This window comes from Hypanus sabinus, chromosome X2 (genome assembly GCF_030144855.1).
Source record: "Hypanus sabinus isolate sHypSab1 chromosome X2, sHypSab1.hap1, whole genome shotgun sequence".
NCBI classification, from domain to species: Eukaryota; Metazoa; Chordata; class Chondrichthyes; order Myliobatiformes; family Dasyatidae; genus Hypanus; species Hypanus sabinus.
In genome coordinates this window covers 22,288,166-22,309,179 of record NC_082739.1, presented here as the reverse complement: position 1 = coordinate 22,309,179, position 21,014 = coordinate 22,288,166, and the positions used below count along the sequence as shown (strand labels likewise).

Below are 21,014 nucleotides of genomic sequence, written 5' to 3'. Positions count from 1 at the left end.
ATGGCCTGATGTGGAAACACCAATGCCCTTGAACAGTAAATCCTACAAAAGGTAGTGGATACAGCCCAGTCCATCACAGGTAAATCCCTTCCCACCATTGAGCATATCTATGTAAAGGGATGTCACAGGAAAGCAGTATCCAGCAACAGGGACACCCACCATCCAGCCCATACCCTCTCCTCACTGTTGCCATCAGGAAGGAGGTACAGGAGCCTCAGGACTCACACCACCAAGTTCAGGAACAGTTATTCCCCTCAACCAGAAGGGATAATTTACTCAACTTCAGTGACCCCATCACTGAAATGTTTCCATAATATTTGGGCTCACTTTCAAGGACTCTTCATCTTAAGTTCTCAATACTTATTACTTACTTCTATTTTTTTTTCAGCTCAATCTGGTAAAACCTGAGGTACGGGCATAGCAAAGCACACTCATTTCTCAATTGCTAGGAGCTTTTGGACTATTCTAGAGGTGTTTAGTATTGTGGCTTTCTGAAGATTTACATAGATATTACTGTGTAGGCCTAATTGTTTAATGCTATTGTGTAGTGACTTTGGGATGACACCAGTGGTAGATATTACCATTGAGACAATGTATACCCTGTTCATGTTCCATAGTCTTTCAATTTTATCTTTTAATTCAGCATTGATGTTGAAGAACTGATGTTTTTCACATTGATTTCTGCATGTTATGTGTGGTTGGAATGTCGATATCTATGGCGTAAGTTGTTCTTGCTTGTTTATCCTGTAATATTCCATCCAGACAGTTACTATGGATTGTCCTATCTGTAAAAACTGATCAGTCATAATATAACTTGTAGGACTCCAACTCTAAAACTGGATCAGGCTTGTACTTATGGTAAGGTATGATTTATTTTATGAGTTTGCACTTTAAAGCAAGATTTTGGTGAATGAAGTTTGATTGTGCCTGTGTAAGTATCAAAGTTTCAAAGTGCACTTATGATCAAAGAATGCATAAATTGCACAACCTTGAGATTTGTTTGGTTACAGGCAGTCTCAATGCAAGGAACCCAAAAGAACCCAATTAAAAAAAAAATAAGACCAACCCACAGAAAAGGAGAAAAAAATACAAAACAAATCATATAAACAATAAAAGCAAGCAGCAACAATAGCATTCCGAACCAACTTGAGTCCTTGCTGCTCACTGCTATTGTTTACACAGATTCAGTATATAAGTATTCAGTTTATAAGTAATCAGATTGAGTTAAACTGCTGCAGGATCATGTAATGTGTTGGATTGTTTTTGGGTAGAGGTCTCCAACTCTGAGCCAGTTGTAATAGTAATAACTTCATTTTTTCTGAGTTGTACTCTCATATAAGTTTAGTGGTGAGTACTTCTTATCAGAATAGTGTACCTGTTATCATAAATATTATTATTGTTATTGATTTTTATAATTTCTTTGCTTTCTCTTTTTTTATTTGAGCAGTTTGTTGTTTTTTGCACATTGATTGTTTGTCTATCCTGTTGAGTATGGTCTTTCATTGACTCTTTCATTATTTACGGTGATTGCCCACAAGAAAATGAATCTCTTGTATATGGTAACATACATGTACCATAAAATCATAAGACATAGCAGCAGAATTAGGCCACTCAGATCACCGAGTCTGCTCTGCCATTCTATTATAGCTGATTCATTATCCTTCTCAGACCCATTTTCCTGCCTTCTCCCCGTAACCTTTGATACCCTGTACTTCAATAATAAATTTACGTTGAACTTTGAACTTAGACTTGTTCCGGTGTCACAGATTCGGATTTATTTATCACATGTACATTGAAACATAGAGTGAAATGTGTCATTTGCATTCACAGCCAACACACTCAAGGATGTGCTAGGGGCAGCCAGCAAGTGATGCCATGCATTCTGGTGGTAACATAGCTTCCTCACAATGTTCAGCATAGCAACACAAGTAGGAATGACAACAGAGTAGGCCAAGAAAACAACAGCAAAACAGGCCCTTTTTAATGCACCAACCTCCTCGCACACATAGGCCTCCAACCCCAGGACAGGCTGCCTCTGGTCTCCAAGGCCTTCAGTGCTTGGCTCCAGACCATTAGGCCACTAACCTCCAGTACCTGAACTGAATTTTCAGTACAGTACAGAATGTCAACAGGCCCCTTGGTCCCCATTGTCTGTGCTGAACATGATGGTGAAATGAATTAAATCTCATCTGCCTGCATATAGTCTATTGGCTGCATACAGCTCACAGCTTGTTAAACATCTCTACAGCATTTATGCCATTGTTCAGAAATTTGCAATGAACTTTCAGAGAAGATGGGCTTGCAGAGACCACAAGTCCATAAGATGTAGGATCAGAATTAAACATTCACCCCATCAAATTTGCTCCACAATTCAATCTATTGATTTTCTTTCTCAGTCCTGTCCTCTCACCTTTTTCCTATAACCCTTAACCCATTGCCAAACAAGAGCCAATCAATCTTAAGTATATCCAATGACTTGGTCTCTGCAACCTCGTATGGCAATGAATTCCACAGATTCACCAGCCTTCAGCTGAAAAAATTCCTCCTCTTCTCAGTTTTAAGGGTATGTCCCTTTATTCTGAGACCATGCCCTTGGTAGGGGATACTAGGAAAGGAGGGCATGACATCAGGATTGAAGGATGTCCATTTAGAACAGAGCTGCAGTGTGGGATAAACACCTTTCCACTATTTCAAACAAGGCTGGACAAAGGCTTGGAGCTCTGTGGAAAGCAGCATCCAAACTAGACAAAGAGGGCAGAGCCATGGTTTACAAAGCCCAGGTACGAAGCATCATGGAGTATGCACACTTATCATGGATGAATGCCTCACAGAGTGTCCTCAGCCAGCTTGATTCCATTCAAAGAAAGGCGTAGATGAAGCCACAGCTAGCCATCAGTAGTTTACACCACAGACAACAGGTTGTTGCAGCTACTGTGCTGTACAAAATGCACACCAGCCACAGCCCTGCAGACCTTCGCGCCATGCTGCCTTCATCTTATGAGAGACGGCGCACCACACGATCAAGTTTCTCCATGCCTGCTCATGCTGTTTCTATGCCTGATGCGAGAACCTACAAACTGGATAGAAGCTGTCTTCACTGCGCTATCAGAATTTGGAACAGCCTTCCAGTTGGAAACATCTGCGACGATGGGGTCCAAGCCTTCGAGAGTTGAGTGCACAAACACCGATCATCTCTGGGAGGGAAGTCACATGGTTCTTCATAAGCTATCATGAAGGGGAACAGGATGGCAATGTTTGGTTGTTGGTAGGTAGGGATAATACCCGACTTTCAAGAGCACTTGTGAGTTATATTCCAGCTGGACTCAGCCCTTAAACTGTTGGAGAACAATGCGGAAAGATTAGGTGCTGTTTTCTCCCGGTAGGGATTAGTTTTTAGTTCCAAGTGCTCCTGCCACGTTCTGTCACCCTGCAACCTTATCCTTCAATCTCTCTGAATTATGAAGGACAGCATGTGTATAAATGTCTCTCTCCAGCAGACTTCATCATGATCATCATGACTCCGGTATTTTCACTATTTTTAATGTTTCTTAGTTATACATATGATTTTTTTGTGTTCTATCGCTGAGCAGCAGTGAACCATCTGATTGGCCTATCAGAGTTCTCTTTGGGAACTAGTTGACTTGATCAGCATTTCTGATCTGTTTATTGTTCACAATTGCATTTAATTTAAAAAATTACTTTAGTCAGAGGGTGGTAAATCTGTAGAATTTGTTGCCATGAGCGGCTGTGGAGGCCAAATCATTGGGTGCATTTAAGGCAGAGATAGATAGGTTCTTGATTAGCCAGGGTATGGGGAGAAGGCAGGAGAGTGGGAATGACTGGAAGAATTGGATCAGCCCATGATTGAATGGCAGAGCAGACTTGATGGGCCAAATGGCCTACTTCTGCTCCTGTATCTTATGGTCTTATGGATCCTGAACTCTCCTGCTAATGGAAACATCCTCTCCATGTCTGCCCTATCCAGGCCTTTCAGTATTCAGTCAGGTCAACAAAATATCGCACACCCTTCCCCACACCCATCCTATGTGGAATATTCCATGTAACTTCTCATTTATTCAGAGAATGCCTGGTTTATTCTTAAGGACCGTGAATAAATGGGAGAAGCAGTGGAGTGGAATGAACTATATTCTTTATGGAATGGGTGTGAAAACAAAAGGAAACACTGGAATAAAGTGTGACAGACACATTGAATTAATCTCAGCTGTAAGGAAATGTAATCTCAATGATGATCTTCAAGTTCAAGTTTGTTTAATTGTCCTTCAACCATAGACATGAATACAGTCAAACAATACAGCATTCCTCTGGGGTCAAGACTCAAAACATAGTGCCAATAGTCATACATCGCACACAGTACATATAATTACGATAGCAGAAAAACATATAGTCACTAAAAAATAATATAGCCCAAGTCCCCGGCTAGCATGGCCTGAAGGATGATAATGCATGAGATTTTGTCTTGGAGCCTTGTTTCTGCAAGGACAAGCAAGCAGCAGTTCCTCATCATGCACTCGTGCAGCTGCAGATGAACTCAATCCAGCTTGTCTTCCACCGAGCAAACTCTGAAGAGCAGCACCAACAGGAGTGACCAGCTCCCAACTCAGCATGGATTCTAGCACACTCACAGAGACTTAATTACACAACATATTTTAAGGCCATCAGGCCCTAAGAAAATAGGAGCAGAATTGGCCATTTGGCACATCGGGCCTACTTGATTGAATCATGGCTGATTTATTATCCCTTGCAACCCCATTCTCCTGTCTTCTTCCTGTAACTTTTGACACCCTAATTAATCAAGAACCTATCTTGAACCTATCTCTGCTTCAAATATACCCAATGACTTGGCCTCTACAGCCATCTGTAGCAACAAATTCCACAGGCTCACCAACCTCTGGCTAAAGAAATTCCTCCTGAACGCTGATTTAAAAGGACATCCTTTTATTCTGAGGCTGTGCCCTCTGGTTCTAGATTCCCCCACTATGGGAAACATCCTCTCCACATCCAACCTGTCCAGGCCTTTCAGTACTTGTTCTAAGGTCCAGTGAGTTCAGGCCCAGAACCATCTAATGCTACTCATATCTTGGATCATTCTTGTGAACCACCTCTGGACCCTCTCCAACTCCAGCACTTCCTTTCTCAGACAAAAGACAAAAGACAAAGGGTAAATTAAGATAAATTAGTTCCACTGTCTGACAAGATTGTAACAATCAGCCCAAATGTAAGACCAGAAAGAGAATTGAAGCAAAGTTTCGATTACAATTATTTTACGAAAAGAGTGATTAGAATGTGGATGTTTTCTTGCCACGGCATTTGCAAAGGGGAATTAGGTAGTTAATAAAAACAGACTAAAGTGCAGAAGAACATAATTAATCAGCCACATGGTCAGATCATTCGTTGTAACATCCACTAGATTCAAAATTCATCATTTCTAGTACACAAGGGTAAAGGAGAACAAAATATTTGTTACTCTGAATCCAAAGCAGCACAAAAAATCACAATAAGATAAAGAACACAATAACAAAGCACACAATGAATATAAATACATAAGATAAAAATACATAATACATGAGATACACATAGATAATTAATACATCTATAAAGTGATACTGGATAGAGGAGTTACTGGTGGGGTGTGACAGTAGAGGAGGTGTTGATCAGCATTGGGGAAAGTATAACACACTCTCTCACTCTCTCTCTCTCTCTCTCTCTCTCTCTCTCTCTATCTATCTATAACTATCTATCTATGAGATAGGAATTAAATCTTGTTAGTCACCAACACTATTAATCACAATAATGGTTTCATCCACCGCAACTGACTGTGAAACAAAAGCCAGGCTCTGTATTGTTGCTGAAGCTGCTGTGTGCACGGGATTAAGGATCTATCAGTTCTGCTAAAATTATACATTCCTTATTTTGGTGTTACTGCAATTAAGCTTCTCATAACTCATGGCTGAACAATATTTGCAAAGAACTCTGACTGTGATAATGCTTTGGGAGGACGTCAGTATTGGAAAATTGATTTTAATTCTCAGCCCTATTATCAATAATACTCAGTTTGGTCCATATCTCTCCATTAAGAATTCTTAATTTTTAAACTAATGTTCTTTATTAAATATTTATTCAGCAGGCAGACAAATCTAATCTAACAACAGAAATGCTGAGAATATACGGCAGTCCCGGCAGTATCTGTGAAAAAGAAACACACACAATTCATTTTTTTTGTTCCCACTTCAGTGATTAAGGTTGACATGATGCTCAATTTCTTCTGCCATTGAGCCATTTCATTGTTCAGGAATTCTCAGCCATGATCCATCTTCAGAATTCCCAAATCATCTGGATTCCTCCCCTTTGGCCTCTCTTGCTCTCAGGATCTAAGTTAATAAATTGGATTGTTATAGCCTCATATACTGAGGTACGGTGGAAAAGATATAATTGGAGGCAGAATAAAGTGTTACAGTTACGGGTACAAGCAGACAATAAGGTGCAAGGCCACAATGAGATAGGTTGTGAGGTCCACAGTTCCATAAGACCATAAGACATAGGAGCAGAATTAGGCCATTTGTTCCATCGAATCTGCTCTGCCATTCAGCCATGACTGATCCATTTTCCCTCAGCCCCATTCCCTGGCCTTGTCCCCGTAACCATATAACCATATAACAATTACAGCACGGAAACAACACATCTTGGCCCTTCTAGTCCGTGCCGAATGCTTACTCTCACCTAGTCCCACTGGCCCGCATTCAGCCCATAACCCTCCATTCCTTTCCTGTCCATATACCTATCCAATTTTACTTTAAATGATAATACCGAACCTGCCTCTACCACTTCTACTGGAAGCTCATTCCACACAGCTACCACTCTCTGAGTAAAGAAATTCCCCCTCGTGTTATCCTTAAACTTTTTCCCTCAACTCTCAACTCATGTCCTCTTGTTTGAATATCCCATACTCTCAATGGAAAAAGCCTATCCACGTCAACTCTATCTATCCCCCTCATAATTTTAAATACCTCTATCAAGTCCCCCCTCAACCTTCTATGCTCCAAAGAATAAAGACCTAACTTGTTCAATCTTTCCCTGTAACTTAGGTGCTGAAACCCAGGTAACATTCTAGTAAATTTTCTCTGTACTCTCTCTATTTTGTTGACATCTTTCCCATAATTCTGTGACCAGAACTGTACACAATACTCCAAATTCAGCCTTACCAATGCCTTGTACAATTTTAACATTACCTCTTAACTCCTATACTCAATGCTCTGATTTATAAAGGCCAGCATACCAAAAGCTTTCTTCACCACCCTATCCACATGAGATTCCACCTTCAGGGAACTATGCACCATTATTCTGTTCTACTGCATTCTTCAATGCCCTACCATTTACCATGTATGTCCTATTTATGTCCATGTATGTAACCTTTGATGCCGTGGCCAATCAAGAACCTATCAATCTTTGCCTTAAATACACCCAACAACCTTGCCTCCACAGCTGCCTGTGGTAACAAATTACACAAATTCACCACTCTCTGACATAAGAAATTTCTCCACATCTCTGCTCTAAATGGATTCCTTAGATCCTGAGGCTGTGCCCTCTTGTCCTAGACTCTTTCACCATGGGAAACATCCTTTCCACTTCTACTCTGTCTTGAGATCCCTCCTCATCCTTCTGAATTCCAGTGAGTACAGGCCCGCAGTCATCAAATGTTCCTCGTATGTTAACCCTTTCATTCCTGGAATCATCCTTGTGAACCTCCACTGAACCCTCCCCAAAGCTAAAACATCTTTCCTTAGATGAGGAGCTCAAATCTATTCACAATACTCAAGGTGAGGCCTCACCAGTGCCTTATAAAGCATCAGCATCACATCCCTGCTCTTGAATTCTAGACCTCATGAAATGAATGCTAACATTGCATTTGCCTTCCTCATCACTGTCTCAACCTGCAAGTTAACCTTTAGTGTGTTCTGCACAAGGCCTCCCAAGTCCCTTTGCATCTCAGATTTTTGGATTTTCTCCCCGTTTAGAAAATAGTCTGCACATTCATTTCTTTTACCAAAGTGTGTGAGCATGCATTTTTCATCATTGTATTCCATTTGTCACTTTCTTGCCCATTCTCCTAATCTGTCTAAATCCTTCTGCAGCCTTCTTGTTTCCTCAACAGTGCCCATCCTTCCACCAATCTTTGTATCCTCTGCAAACTTGGCAACAAAACCATCTATTCTATCGTCTAAATCATAAAAAGAAGCAGCCACAACACCGTCCCCTGTGGAACACCAGTAGTCACTGGTAGTCAATCAAAAAAGGATTTTATTATTCCTACTCGCTGCCTACTACCAATCAGCCAATGCTCTAACCATGCCAGTAACTTTCCTGTAATACCATGTGCTCTTAACTTGGTAAGCAGCCTTATCTGTGGCACCTTGTCAAAGCCTTCTTAAAGTCCAAATATACAACTCCCACTACACCCCCTTTAGCTATCCTACTTGTAATCTCCTCAAAGAATTCCAACAGGTTTGTCCGGCAGGATTTTCCCTCAGGGAAACCATGTTGACTATGTCCTATCTTGCCCTGTGTCACCAAGTACTCCATCAGTTCATCCTTAATAATTGACTTGAATATCTTCACAACCACTGAGGTCAGGCTAACAGGTCTATAATTTCCTTTCTGCTGCCTTCCTCCTTTCTTAAGGAGTGGAATTACACTGGCAATTTTCTAGTCCTCTGGCACTATGCCAGAGTCCAATGATTTTTGAAAGATCAAGATCACAATCTCCACCATTACCTCTTTCAGAACCTTAGGGTGCAGTTCATCTGGTCCAGGTGACTTATGTACCTTTAGGTCTTTTGGCTTTTTGAGCACCTTGTAACAGTAACTGCACTCACTTCTCATCTCTCATACCCTTCACACAGCTAGTGTCTTCCACAGTGAAGACAGATGGAAAATACTGATTTAGTTTATCTGCTATTACCTTGTCCCCGTTATTATTTCTCCAGGCTCATTTTCTAGGGGTCCTATATCCACTCTCATCTCTCTTTTATTTTCTTATATACTTGAAAAAGCTTTTTCTATCCACCTTAATATTGTTTGCTAGCTTGCTTTCCTACTTCATCTTTTCCCCCTAATGAATCCTTTAGTTGCTTTCTGTAGGTGTTTAAAAGTTCCCCAATCCTCTAACTTCCAGCTAATTTTTGCTTTGTTGTATGCCCTCTCTTTTGCTTTTACATTAACTTTGACTTCCTTTGTCAGCCACAGTTGTACTATTTTGCCACTTGAGTTTTTTGAACACTGTACATCTATCCTGCACCTTACCCATTTTCCCAGAAACTCCAGCCTTTGCTGCTCTGCTGTCATCACTGCCAGCATCTCTTTCCAAACTACTTTGGCCAAGACTGCACCAATCTGGGCATTCAGCCAGTGTGCAAAAGGCAACAAACTGCAAATACAAAAACAATAATAAATAAACAATAAATATCAGGAACTCAAGATGAAGAGTCCTTGAAAGTAGTCCATAGGTTGTGGGAATATTTCCATACTGGGGCGAGTAAAGTTATCCCCTTTGGTTTAAAAGCCTGATGGTTGAGGGGTAATAACTGTTCCTGAACCTGGTGGTGTGGGTCCTGAGGCTCCTGTACCTTCCTGATGACAGGAGTGAGAAGAGAGCATGACCTGGATGGTGGGGATCCCTGATGATGGATACTGCCTTCCTGTGACAACACTTCATGCAGATTTGCTCAATGGTGGGGAGGGCTTTACCCATGATGGACTGGGCTGTATCCACTACTTTTTGTAGGATATTCTGTTCAATGCCTTTTCCCCATAACCTTTGACATCCTTATTAATCAACAAGCTAACAACCCCCACTTTAAGTAAACCTAATGACTTGGATTCCACAGCAGTCTCTGGCAATAAATTCCATGGATTCATCACACTCTGCCTAAAGAAATCCCCCCTTGCCTCTGTTTGTGGATGCCTGGAATGTGCTGCCTGATACGATGGTTGAAGCTAATGCATTGGATGCTTTTAAGAGATGTTTGGATAGGCACATGAATGTGAGGAAGATGGAGGGATATGGACATGGTGGAGGTAGGAGGGATTAGAGTTTGGGTGCTTTTGATTTGCTTTTTGGCTGGTTTGGCACAACGCTGTGGGCTGAATGGCCTGTTCCTGTGCTGTACTCTTCTATGTTCATGTTCTAAACTCCTCTCTCATACTACTGTAATTTTCTTTACTCCACAGAAATACTACTACATCAGACTTTTCTTATTCCCTATCAAATTTCAAGTTGAACTCAATCCAGCATAACAGATCCCCTAGTAGGTTCAAAGACAAACTACTCTAAAAAGCCACCTTGCAAGTATTCAACAAATTCACTCTCTTGAGATCAATTACCAACCAGATTTTCCCAGTCTAGCTGCATTTTAAAATCTCCCATGACTATCATAATATTGCCGTTTTGACACACCTTTTTTATTTCCTGTTGTAACCTGTGGTTCACATCCCAGCCACTGTTGGGAGGCCTGTATGTAACTGCCATCAGGGTCCTTTTACCCTTGCAGTTTCTTAACTCAACCCACAAGGATCCAACACCTTCTGATCCTATGTCATATCTTTCTACTGATTTGATGCCATTCTTTACCAGTAGAGACACGCCACCCTCTCTGCCTACCTTCTTATCCCTCCAATACAATGTGTGACCTTGGACATTCAGCTCCCAACTACACCCATCCTTCAGCCACGACTCAGTGATGACGGCAACTTCATACCTAACAGTCTGTAATAGTGCAACAAAATCATCCACTTTATTTCTTATATTCTGTACATTGAGATATAACACTTTGAGTACTATATTTGCTACCCTTTTTGATTCTGCATCCCTAATGCACTGATAATCACCCTGCTGGCAATGATGTCCTATTATCTGCCTGCCCTTTCTGACTGTCTGACTGCCTTTGCCTCTTTGCCATCCATCTTCATCTGAGTCCCTTCACTCCGGTTCCCATGCCTCTGTCAAATTAGTTTAAACCCTCCCAACAGCTCTAACAAATCTGCCCACGAGAATATTGGTCCCCCTCGGGTTCAGGTGCAACCCATCACTTTTGAACAGGTCATACCTTCCCCAGAAGAGATCCCAATGATCGAAGAACCTGAAGCCCTGCTCCCTGCACCATATCCTCAGCCATGCATTTATCTGCCAAATCATCCTGTTTCTCCCCTAAACACGTGACACAGACAGCAATCCAGAAATTACTACCCGGGAGGTCCTGCTTCTCAGCTTTCTACCTAGCTCTCTAAATTGTTTTTTCAGGATCTCTTTGCTTTCCCTTCCTATGTCATTGGTATCAATATGTACCAAGACATCTGGTTGCTCTCCCTCACCCTCCAAAATACTGTGGACACAATACGAAGCATCCTGGACCCCGGCACCAAGGAGGTGACATACCATCCGGGTGTTCTGTTCACGGTTATCCAGCTGCTGCTCCAGATCCCGAACACGACCTTTCAAGGAGCTGCAGCCGGAAGCACTTCAGGAAGATATAGTTCTCTGGGAGACTCTGAGTCTCCCACGACTCCAGCATTCAGCATGAAGAACACACAATGGCTACTTAAACTACACTAAGTACCCCCAACACAGTAAGAAGAAAGTGAAACTTAACAGAAGCTTACCCAAGCCAAAGCCTCCTTTGAGCCAAAGCCTGCCACTCCCACTCTCACCATTGGCCCACTCCCAACAATGGCCACTCTGCTTGTCTCTGCGCTGTTCACACTGCTGATTGGGCTGCCGGAAAGGCACCGAATGCCTACTCTCTACACTATCAGATACTTTCCTTCCCTAATCTCTCCACCCCTCCATGTTCTTCTAGTGTCTCAAAACTTGTTGACCTCTAACTTTTCCCAATTCTGATATATATGCTATGGCCAGTTTATTAGGTATGCCTCTGCAACCTGCTTGCTAATGCAAATACCGAATCAGCCAATCACGTGGCAGCAATTCAATGCATAAAAGCATGCAGACATGGTCAAGAGGCTCATTTGCCATTCACACCAAACATCAGAATGGGGAATAAATGAAATCTAAATTACTTTGACTGTGGAATGATTGTTGGTGCCAGATGGGGTGATTTGAGTATCTCAGAAACTGCAGATGTCCTGGGATTTTCACACACAACAGTCTCTGGAGTTTATAGAGAATGGTGGGAAAAACAAAACAAAAATCCAGTGAGCAGCAGTTCTGTGGATGAAAACATATTGTTAATGAGAGAGATCAGAGGAGAATGGCCAGACTGGTTCAAGCTGATGGGAAAGTGACAGTAACTCAAATAACCACACATTGCAGCAGTGGTGTGCAGAAGAGCATCTCTGAATGCACAACACGTGAACCTTGAAGTGGATGGGTTACAGCAGCAGAAGACCATGAACGTACACTCAGTGGCCACTTTATTCATTAGAGAAGAAACTGACTTTATTAAGTACAGACTGCCTGACTTCTTTCTGCAGGTGCTGCCTGACCTGCATAGCATTTCCTGGTTTTCATTTCAGATTTCCAACAGCTGCAGCTTTTTTTTTGTTTTCCACTTCTAATGAAAGGAGTTTCTAACCTCTGACTATATGAATCAGTAGAGGTGAAATGCAAAATGCATTCCCATGGAGTATTCTATTGAAAACTCTCGCGGGATTCAAGAGGTTGTTAAAAGAAAATGAAAGAACGTAACACATACAATGTGTTCCGAACATGTGCTCCTAATGAAACTCAGCAGGAGTTTGGATATCCTTCCCGTGTGACTGCAATTGATCAGTGGTCTCAGAAACCCTTCAGTGTTACATCAGCATTTATTATCAGAATTCAGATCCAAATGATAAACAGGCTTGGGTTATATCGGGAGTTGCTAGGCCCATTTTGTGTTGTATCTCAATAAATACATTTTAAAAATAAATACATTTCAAAGGCAAGTCTGTGCCCAGGGTCCAAGAAGAACAATGCTGTCTTCAATTTCTACTCCTCAGGCAATCCTGTTATCAGGACCAGGTGGTAATGATCACTGAGATTCGCGCTTCCTTGGCAACTTGGGTGGCCAAATCTGATTAATGTTTGATTTTTTTTTAATATTAGAGGGTTTAACTTCAGACCATGCAAAGTCCATCAGCAAATTAGAGAGTAGTTCAAATATAGCTTTGTCTCACTTTGCTTTAGCCAATTGTCAGCGAGCTTGGAACTTGGGGTCCATTCTGGGGGTCGATACTGACAACTGAAGCCCAAAGGTCAGTTGGAAGTCCTGAAGTTGAGATCGATTGTGAAGTTGGAAGACCATCCGAGTGTGTAGGAGGGTGGGAGAGGAGAAAGGGGCTTGTTTTGCTGTGTTTTGAGTTGTTCTGCTGAGCACTGTGAGCATACTAGATTGGCGCCAGAATATGTGGTAACATTTGCGGCCTGTCCCTAGCACACCCTGCGATAAATAAGTGAATATGACTCTGAAACTGAACCTGAATCTGAACTTTGGCTCATCACTTAAAATTGCTGTCAACATACTGATATGGACAGGAGGTACAGAAGTCTGAAGTCCCACACCAAGTTCAAGAACAGCTACTTCCCTTCAACCACAAAACACAAGAGATTCTGCAGATGCTGGAAATCTTGAGCAACACACACAAAATGCTGGAGGAACTCAGCAAGTCAGACAGCATCTATGGAGTGGAATAAATGGTTAATGTTTTGGGCTGAGATTCTTCAGGATTTGCATGTGAAATCCCATCTGGCACCTGATCTGTATCTCCCCACTCCTGTGGCTATCTGAATGCCTTTTAAACACAGTCATTTTGCCTGCTTCTACCAGCTTCCCCGGCAGTGTGTTGCAGGCACCTACCACTCTCTGTAAAAAAAGCATGCCTCACAAATCTAGTTTAAACTTCCCCTTTAAATTTAACACAAAGTACACTGCAGATGATGTGGTCAAAGCAACACGTGGGATGGGGGAAGGGAGAGGGGGGGGAATTACCAGAAGTTGGAGAATTCGATGTTCATACCAAGGGGCTGGAGACCACCCAGACGGTATATGAGGTGTTGCTCCTCCAACCTGAGTTTGGCCCCCATCCCAGTTTCACTCTGTCTCCTCCTCCAGCTGTCTATCACCTCTCTCATAATTCTGCCTCCTTCTACTACACATAGTGCTTTCCCCTTACATTCCTTCTTCACCTTTCCTGCCTATCCCCTCCCCCACCCCTTGATCTTTCCCCTTACTGGTTTTTCACCTGACACCTTCCAGCTTTCTCCTTGCCACCCTCCCCCTACCTTCTTTATAGGGCCCCCTCTTCAGTCCTGACGAATGGTCTTGGCCCGAAATGTTGACTGCTCGTTTCCACAGATGCTGCTCAACCTGCTGAGTTCCTCTAGTGTGTTGTCTGTGTTCCCCTCTAACCTTAAACCTATATCTTCTAGTATCTGACATTTCTAATCTGGGGAAAAGACTAGCTTCCCTATCCATCGAATGGAGCATTGTTGCAGGAAAGCAGCATCATCAGAGACTGCCACCACCCAGATTGTGCTCTTGTAGGGTAATGTAGCGGGTGACAGAGGGCACATATTATTCATAATAAAAACTATTCGACATAATTCACAATCACTGTCAATGAGCTGTTGTGTTCACTTTAAGAGATGATGTCTGACGTAATGACTTCAGGGCAAGGTGGCAGTTTTTGGTTTGTTCATAATGGAAGTAAAAGGCTGTGATTTTATTAAACACATGAGATGACTCTCATGTCTTATTCACAAAATCCTACATTGGTGACCCCAACACTGTCAGACAACTCCAGAGTTACTCGACGACATGTCGACCAACGCAGCCGCTTTGAAGCTGCTGATGTTTTGGGAGCAGCACGCTACCACATGATTTCCACAGGCAGAAGCCCAGTTTGCACTGTGAGGAATCACCGTGGACAATGCCAAATTTTACTACGTTGTAGCAACGCTAAGTAGTTCCACGGCATCCAGAGTGGTGAGTCTCCCAGAAGACCCGCCTGCACGTGATAAACATGTCACTCTGAAAACTCACCTATGACAGACTGCTGGACTGCCTGGGTCTGAGCACGTCAGACAGTTGCTCTCCTTGCCCAGCTTGGGTGATGCTCGGCCTTCAGAACTAATGGATACATGCTATCTCTCCTGGGCAATCAAACAAGCTCTATTGTCCTTGTTTTAGTTTTAGAGAACTCTTTATACAACAAATGCCTGACCAAGTTCACACAGTCCTTGCTAATACACGCAGGACTATAGGAAACTTTCTAAGATGCCTGGCAGAGGTGCTGAATGTCTCAGTAAGCCCTGTCAGCAGAGCCTCCAGCAGACTCATGCGCGTGACTCTGAACCAGGCAACACTGGTTCTATGTTTTACCATGCACACTTCGGCACCAATGCCAAGAAGTGACCTTTTAGAACAGAGGTAAGGAGGAATTTTTTTTAGCCAGGGAGTAGTGAATCTGTGGAATGCTCTGCCACAGACTACAGTGGAGGCCAAATCTGTGGGTGTATTTAAAGCGGAAGTTGATAGATTCTTGATTGGTCAGGGCATTAGGGGATATGGTGACAAGGCAGGTGTATTGGGTATGGGATCTGAGATCAGCCAAGATGGAATGGCAGAGCAGACTCCAATAGGCTGCATGGCCTGATTCTGCTCCAATTTCTTATGGCCTTATGGTAAATGCTAGGACAGTGGAGGTCTGTGAACACCATGACTTATGGACTAATGATCAAGGGAGGGGCAGAGTGGCTTTCTAAGTTGTAAGGGAATGTGACAAATTTTGAATCATATTAGAATCAGGTTCATTATCATCGGCAGGTCTCGTGAAATTTGTTAGCAGAAGCAGTTCAATGTAATACATAATATAGAAGAAAAAAATAAATAAGTAAGTAAATCCATCGGTCGTGGTTGACCATGGGTACTGTGCCTCTAGTAGTCATTGGAGTGAAGCTGGAGTGGCTTCTCCAGGGCGCAAGCCAGGGCAGAATTGATAAGGAGATCCGTCTGTTGCCCATGCAGTGGGACCCCCCCCCCCCTCCATGTTGATGACAGGTCCAAAGGAACGACGGAAGTCGGTACGGTTTGGTGCCAGCAGCATTGCAGGGGTTGCCGTGCCGGTGCTGGGTACAGCAGTCAGCCGCCTTCAGGACTCCGACTCCAGATTTTTCCTCGGGGTTTACTCCCGAAGCCTTTCCCGTGAGCGGGTATAGCCGCAAGGCAGCCGAGGTTTGGAATCAGAGTTTTCCCTCTCTTAGATGAGCTACCATGAGCCCCATCTGCCCAGAGCAACTGGTTTTAAGGCACCAGTGGCCTGCCTTTGCCCCTTCTGCTGTCAGTGAGAACAGCTCACTGTAAGTATATAATGTGCATTGTTAATGTGCTTGGTTAAAAATAGTGCAACACAGAGATAATATAAAAAAAGTGAGGTAGTGTTCATTGGTTCAAAGTCCACTTTGGCAGAGGGGAAGAAGCTGTTCCTGAATCAATGAGTGTATGCCTTCAGGTTTCTGTAGCTCCTACCCGATGGTAACAATGAGAAGAAGGCATGTCCTGGGTGGTGGGGGTCCTTACACAACTTTCTCAAAGATTCAGAGATTCAAAGTACATTTATTATCGAAGTGTGTATGCAGGATGCAACTATGAGATTTGTCTTCTCCAGCTACAAAACAAAGAAAATCATGAAACCTGTTCAAAGGAAAACATCAAACACCACCCCCCCGCACATAAAAAACAAATCACACAAACAACAACAAAGAAAACAACAGAATTTAAAACAGAAAGTCGAAAGAGTCCTGCATATGGAGCTCAGCTCAGTGCTTGTTATCTGCAGACTACTCTGATTCAAAATTGCTCAAAATAGCATCAAAGAAAAGGAGGGATCAGAAACTACAAGCACATCATTGTGGTGAACTACATATACCTGTCAGGACACGCCCCCTGCTGACTGCTTCTGTGGCTCCTCCCACTGACCCCGGTATAAAGGCGATCTAGGTCTGAGCCCGGCCTCTCAGTCTCCAGGATGTAGTATGGTGGTCACTCACTGCTTGTTCCTTCTTCCAGTCAATAAAAGCCGATATCTCGCCTTGCATCTCAGAGTGAGAAATTGATAGTGCATCAATCATAATGTGAACTACAGAGTCCAATCCACAAAACGCAGACCCAGAACTTCGGCACCATCCTCTGAGAGCATCGAGGGACAGAGAGAGAGAGAGAGAGAGAGAGAGAGAGAGAGAGAGAGAGAGAGAGAGAGAGAGAGAGAGAGAGAGAGAGAGAGCATCTGAATGAAGTGACCTTTCTTTGGGAGCAGCCAGTGAGAGACTGTCAGATGTCGACACCTTCATCCGAAAGCAGCAAGCAAGAGGCTGGTAGGCAGTGCAGAATACCCGCATGCATACTATCTCCTCTCTATTTTTTGAATGTGTTAACTCCAAGAGGGAATCAGCCCAAATTCATAAAACTAAGTGATCTAATTAGAATACAGCTTTATTTGATAATTCAACTTCCAGCCAATTTGGATCTATTAGGCCAGACTTTCATTAATGAAAAAATATACTGTTGCATGGTAGGTCATCATACAATTTCTTTGACAAGTTTCTCCCTAGTTTCTGAACATATTTAATGAAAATGGAAAACAAAATGACTGCCATTTATTTAGTTTAATCACTATTTGTTATCTCAATTCGAATATCTTTTGATATTTGTTACAATGTGGAGGAAAATGGCAATCAAATTTTACATTTCATGTTCCCACCAATGGGAAAGAGATAGCAACCAGATAATTGTAATTAATCAAGTAATTGAGAGTAAAATATTAACCAAACATCTGAGCAATTTCTCTGCTCTTCCTTGAAATAGTGCTGGGAGATCTTTTGCATCCACCTATGGATCTTATTGTAGAAAATTACAGCACAGTGCAGAACATTCAGCCCACGATGTTGTGTCGATACACTAACTTACTCTTAGATCAATCTCATCCTTCTCTCCTACATAGCCCTCCACTTTTCTATCCTCCAGCCTTCTATCTTAAATAGCCATTATGTATCTGCTTCCATTACCCCTGTCTGGACAATGCACATACCTACCACTGTGTGAAAAATGTACCTTTGATAACCCTGCTATAATTTCTTCCAAGCACCTGAATGTTACAACCTCATGTTTTAGCTATTTTTGTCCTGGGGAAAAGTCTCTGACTATCAATTTGATTTATGCCTCTTATCATCATGAAAATCTTTATCAAGTCATCTCTTATTTTCCTTTGCTCCAGAGAGAAAAGACCAAGCTCACCCAGTCTATACTCAGACATTTCTCTAATCCAAGCAACATCCTGAAAAACGTCCTCTGCATCCTCTCTTAAGCTTGCACATCCTTCCTATATTGAGGTGACCAGAATTGAACACAATACTCCTAGTGTGGTCTAAACAACGTTTAACAGAGCTGCAGCATTATCTAACCACTGACCAACTTTATTCTGCACTGTTGTTGTTTTACATTTTTCTACCTTAATGCATTGTGTAACAGTTTGATTTCCATAGACAGTAAACAAGACAAGCTTTTCACTGTACACATCAAAATAATAAACCAATACCATTACCAATATTTATCTCTCACTGGGGAAGCCAGCACACCTACTCTCTCACACTTTTTGTCACCCAAGTCTGACATTCTATGTTGTTAGGATGGAGCATTGAGCAGAAACATCAGGAAGTCATGTCACAGCTGTATACAGACAGACAGACAGATTTATTGATTTACTTTATTGATCCTGAGGGAAATTGGATTTTGTTACAGTTGCACCAACCAAGAATAGAGTAGAAATATAGAAAAATAAAACCAAAAATAATTAAATGGTAATAAGTAAATTATTCCAAGTGGAAATAAGTACAGGACCAGCCTATTGGCTCAGGGTGTCTGACACTCCGAGGGAGGAGTTGTAAAGTTTGATGGCCACAGGCAGGAATGACTTCCTATGAGGCTCTGTGTTACATCTCGGTGGAATGAGTCTCTGGCTGAATGTACTCCTGTGCCTAACCAGTACATTATGGAGTGGATGGGAGTCATTGTCCAAGATGGCGTGCAACTTGGACAGCATCCTCTTTTCAGACACCACTGTCAGAGAGTCCAGTTCCAGCCCCACAACATCACTGGCCTTACGAATGAGTTTGTTGGTTCTGTTGGTGTCTGCTACCCTCAGCCTGCTGCCCCAGCACACAACAGCACACATGATAGGACTGGCCACCACAGACTCGTAGAATATTCTCAGCATCATCCGGCAGATGTTAAAGGACCTCAGTCTCCTCAGGAAACAGAGACGGCTCTGACCCTTCTTGTAGACAGCCTCAGTGTTCTTTGACCAGTCCAGTTTATTGTCAATTCGTATCCCCAGGTTCTTGTAATTCATGTCCACACTGACCCCTTGGATGGAAACAGGAGTCACCGGTGCCTTGGCCCTCTTCAGGTCCACCACCAGCTCCTTAGTCTTTTTCACATTAAGCTGCAGATGATTCTGCTCACACCATGTGACAAAGTTTCCCACCGTAGCCCTGTACGCCTCATCTCCCTTGCTGATGCATCCAACTATGGCAGAGTCATCAGAAAACTTCTGAAGATGGCAAGACTCTGTGCAGTGGTTGAAGTCCGAGGTGTAGATGGTGAAGAGAAAGGGGGACAGGACAGTCCTCTGTGGAGCCCCGTGTGTTGCAAGCGCACGTACTGTGGTCTGCCAGTCAGGTATTCAATAATATTTTAGTTAGGCCACATTTAGACTATTCTGTGCAGTTCTGATCACCACACTACAGGAAGGATGTGGAAGCCTAGGAAAGGGGTGCAAATGAGGTTCACCAGATGCTTCCTGGATTGGAGAAGACAAGAAGAGGTTGGGCAAACTTGGCTTGTTTTCTTTGGAGTGTTGGAAGCTGAGGGGAGACCTGATGGAAAGTTATGAGAGTCATAGTCAAAGTAAATTTATTATCAAAGTGCATATATGTCACCATATACAACCCTGAGATACATTTTCTTGTAGGCATACTGAATAAGTCATAAGCAATACTTACCTGGCAGGGGAGAGACCATGATCATTAAGACGGTTCTTCCAGGATGAGGCTATCCCATTGCACTTTGGGAGTGCTGATGCCTGCGATGTCTCCAAATGCGGGACACTTGACTGCAAAATTTGTAGTAGTGGGGGACTGCGTTCGTGCTGTAATTTGAGGATGTGACTAAACACATTGATGAAGTAGATGCAGTAGATGTAGTGTATATGGATTTCAGCAAGGCATTTGGTAAGGTAACCCATGCAAGGAATATTGAGAAAGTAAGGAGGCATGGGATCCAAGGGGACATTGCTTTGTGGATCCAGAACTGGCTTGCCCACAGAAGGCAAAGAGTGGTTGTAGATGGGTCATATTCTGCATGGAGGCCAGTGACCAGTGGTGTGCCTCAGGGATCTGTTCTGGGACCCCTACTCTTCATGATTTTTATAAATGACCTGGATAAGGAGGTGGTGGAAGGGGTTAGTAAATTTACTGATGACACTAAGGATGGGGGTGTTGTGGATAGTGTGGAGGGCTGTTAGAGGTTACAGCGGGACATTGATAGGATGCAAAACTGGGCTGAGAAGTGGCAGATGGAGTTCAACCCAAATAAGTTTGAACTGGTTCATTTTGGTAGGTCAAATATGATGGCAGAATATAGTATTAGTGGTAAGACTCTTGGCAGTGTGAAGGATCAGAGAGATCTTGGGGTCTGAGTCCATAGGACACTCAAAGCAGCTGCACAGATTGACTCTGTAGTTAAGAAGGCATGTGGTGCATTGGCCTCCATCAATCGTGGGATTGAGTTTAAGAGCTGAGAGATAACGTTGCAGCTGTATAAGATCCTGGTCAGACCCCACTTGGAGTACTGTGCTCAGTTCTGGTCATCTCACTACAGGAAGGATGTGAAAACCATAGAAATGGTGCAGAGGAGATTTACAAGGATGTTGCCTGGATTGGGGAGCAT

The 21,014-nt window shown here is 42.8% G+C and overlaps 1 non-coding gene across 1 annotated transcript; it reads left to right on the top strand.

The window, feature by feature from the left end:
* The first annotated feature begins 20,060 nt into the window (after positions 1–20,060).
* Positions 20,061–20,224, top strand: LOC132385318 (U1 spliceosomal RNA). Its single transcript, XR_009509148.1, has one exon. It is a non-coding gene; the product is annotated as a U1 spliceosomal RNA (small nuclear RNA).
* Positions 20,225–21,014: the final 790 nt, after the last annotated feature.